This window comes from Pseudophryne corroboree, chromosome 3, assembly GCF_028390025.1.
Source record: "Pseudophryne corroboree isolate aPseCor3 chromosome 3, aPseCor3.hap2, whole genome shotgun sequence".
Classification (NCBI taxonomy): Eukaryota; Metazoa; Chordata; class Amphibia; order Anura; family Myobatrachidae; genus Pseudophryne; species Pseudophryne corroboree.
The window spans coordinates 609,195,747-609,198,825 of record NC_086446.1 but is presented as its reverse complement, the minus strand read 5'-3'; the positions used below and the strand labels follow the sequence as shown (position 1 = coordinate 609,198,825).

The 3,079-nt window shown below is 46.8% G+C and overlaps 1 pseudogene; it reads right to left on the bottom strand.

Annotated features, from left to right (window-relative positions):
* Nucleotides 1-2,675: 2,675 nt before the first annotated feature.
* Nucleotides 2,676-2,794, bottom strand: LOC134898270 (5S ribosomal RNA; annotated as a pseudogene).
* Between the last annotated feature and the right edge of the window lie 285 nt (nt 2,795-3,079).

Sequence of the window (3,079 nt, the reverse complement as noted above, 5' to 3'; positions counted from 1 at the left end):
CTGCCGTTATGTGAAAAAAGTGTAAGCTGTCTGCCGCTATGTGTAACAAGGGCACGCTGTCTGCCGTAATGTGTAAAAAGGGGACGCTGTCTGCCGTAATGTGTAAAAAGAGGAATCCATCCGCTGTAAGGTGTAAAAGGGTCTCTACCTGGTGTAGTGGTGCTACTGTGCGGCGTAATTTGAATAATGGAGACTACTGTGCACCGTTTTATGAATTGGTATTATTTTGTGGCCACACCCCTTCTCCATGAAGCCACGCCACTATGTATTTTTGCGCGCGCCTACGGCGCGCACTGCCCCTGTTTTGCATGCAGGGGTGGGGCTCCAATGCCATTTCTTGCACACAGTGCTAAAATGTCTAGTTACGGCACTGTTGCTAGGTATCCACTTCCCTGAGCAGGCCCCCCTCACCAGATCCTCTCCAGGGGTGAGGGGGTGGACTTGGATGGGATGGGATGGGGGGGGGGGGGGGGGGGCCCGAAGCCATTTTGTCGCACATGGGCCCACTGCTCGCTAGTTCTGCCACTGTATATATATATATATACATATATGTAGTCATGCAATGATTCCCTAGGATGGGATTGGCATATCCTTGTAGAAGAAACCAGGCAGTGCTCAGCGAACTTGATGAAATAAATAATCTTTAGTGTATTATGATACAAAAGAAGGCATAGTGCGCCGACTATTCAACGCCGAGCAGGGTGTTTTTCTCAAGGCGATATGCCAGTCCCATTCCAGGGAACCATTGCATGACTACATTATCTGTAAGGCATGCCTCCCAACTGTCCCGATTTTCGCAGGACATTCCTGTTTTTTGGGGACTGTCCAGCTGTCCCACCCGTGGGCCGCAGTGTCCCGCAGTGGGGGGGGGGGGCAGTTGGGAGGCTCTGTCACTTAGCAGAGTAGCGGTGAACAGACGCTGTGCGCAAGCATACAACGTTTATTCACAGGAGACAGAGGGAGAGAGGGCATGCCAGCAGCTGACAGAACGCTGGACATGCCCCCTCAGTGACGAAAACAGGAGGCGTGCAAGCGGTCGCGGCATTGCTGTGAAGCCATGCCCCCTTTCCTGAGGCCATGCCCCTTTTTCAGGAGCACGTATGTCCCTCCTTAGCAAAGAAGAAAGTTTGGAGGTAAGCGTAAGGAGGGCACCATGGCATTCATTTACAACAACAGTGGGTGCCCACTCACAATGATCAATCTGTCCATTTTATATATATATATATATATATATATATATATATATATAAAAAATGGAAATCCACTCCCAAATATATAGATAGATTAGTATAGACAAACAGATACAGATGGAAGATAGACAGACAGATAGATGATAGATAGATAGATAGATAGATAGATAGATAGATAGATAGATAGATAGATAGATAGATAGATAGATAGATAGACACAGAGACAGACAGATAATCACACATAGAAATAAAACTCACTTAGTTCCTCTGAAGGGTCTCGGGCAGTCTCTCTGATGATCAGGGCCCTGACAGGTGAGATGACTCAGTGGAGATGGGGGCATCTAGTGGCTCCTGTCAGTACTGCAGCTCTCTCTCTCTCTCCCGAAGCAAGCTTTTACTCGTCAGTCTGTCTCCCCCCCGCCCCCTTCTCCTTCTCCCTCCAGCGGCACAGGAGATCTCATCAGCGGCAGGGCAGGGTTACAAGATCCGCGATCATACTGGCAGCCACTGCTTATAAGTATGAGAGGCTCTGTGGCAGCCGGCAGCAGCAGTGCACAGCAGGAGGGATGCAGAGCAGGGAGAGTGCCTTTCCAGCTTGTCGCCTACCTGCTTTGCATCCCTTTGCTGAGCGGGTTCCGCCGGCTCTGGATCAGACGTTGCAGATGTATCGAGTGTAACTGAGTATACTCCATCATGTCGAATGTCTACACCATCAAACCTATCACACGCATTACTGTGTAAATGGATACCGTTTGACTGTGTAGCAACTCCTGAATCCTTAGGTGAATTTTGGATATTTTGTTCAGTGGTAAAATTACTCACTGAATACCCAATTCCAACACAGCCCCCAAGTGAGTCATCCGTTGTGACGGACCCAGAGACGACTTTGCCCAATTTATGAGCCAACCGTATCTCTGTAACAAGCTATTGTCTGCTGCAGATGACACTGAACAATTCCTGAGACTGTGCCAGGATTAATAAATCCCTGAGGTATGGATTTTTTAAAATCCTTATCCCCTACTAACAGAGATAAGGTGCTGTCAACACTATAATTTTGGTAAATACTCTGGGAGCTGTGTTCAGTCCAAATGGTAGGGCCTGAAACTGAAAATTATGCTGGAAGATAGCAAACCCGATGGGACAATGCTATAGGAACATGAAGGTAAGCATCCTGGATATCCTGGGATACCATAAACTCCTCCGACTCCATGGCCAAAATAATGGAACGTAAAGTCTCCATATGAAACCCGAGGCACCCAAATGTACTTGTTCAGCACTTTGAGATTGAGTATGGGCCGTAACGACCCATTTGGCTTCTGGACTAAAAACAGGGTGGAATAAAAACCTTGTCCTCTTTGTGCAGGAGAAACTGCAATTTTCACTCCTGGCTGAAGCAACTCCTGAACTGCCTCTTGCAAAGCCCTGGTCTTCATTTCCGCTGAAGACGGGCTGGTACAAACTTTTAATGAGGGTAAGTATTGAAAACACCTACAGCACCTGGTATTCCCAGGTGGTTTACCATACAAGTACTAAACAGGAACAACACTGCTTAGCTTCAAAAATCAGATAAGATTGGGCATGTCCAGTGTGGTGTGGCTGTAGATCATAACCATGAGGCCCGCACCATAAGGCTGATGGCTTATCTTCAGATTTGAAAACCTGTCCTCCGGTAGCCCAATACCTTTTAGTCTTACCAGACTTGTTGGATTGGGACTATTTGCCATTACCCTTTCCTTTTGCATTTCCTTGATACCGAAAATCTGGAAACTAGGTTTGAATTCATGTGTGAAAGGAAAACTTAACTTTTTTGGAGTCTGCTTCTGACTCCAAAATACTGTTTAATTCTTTACCAAAAAGAATATTTCCAGTAAACAAGGATAAGACTCCAG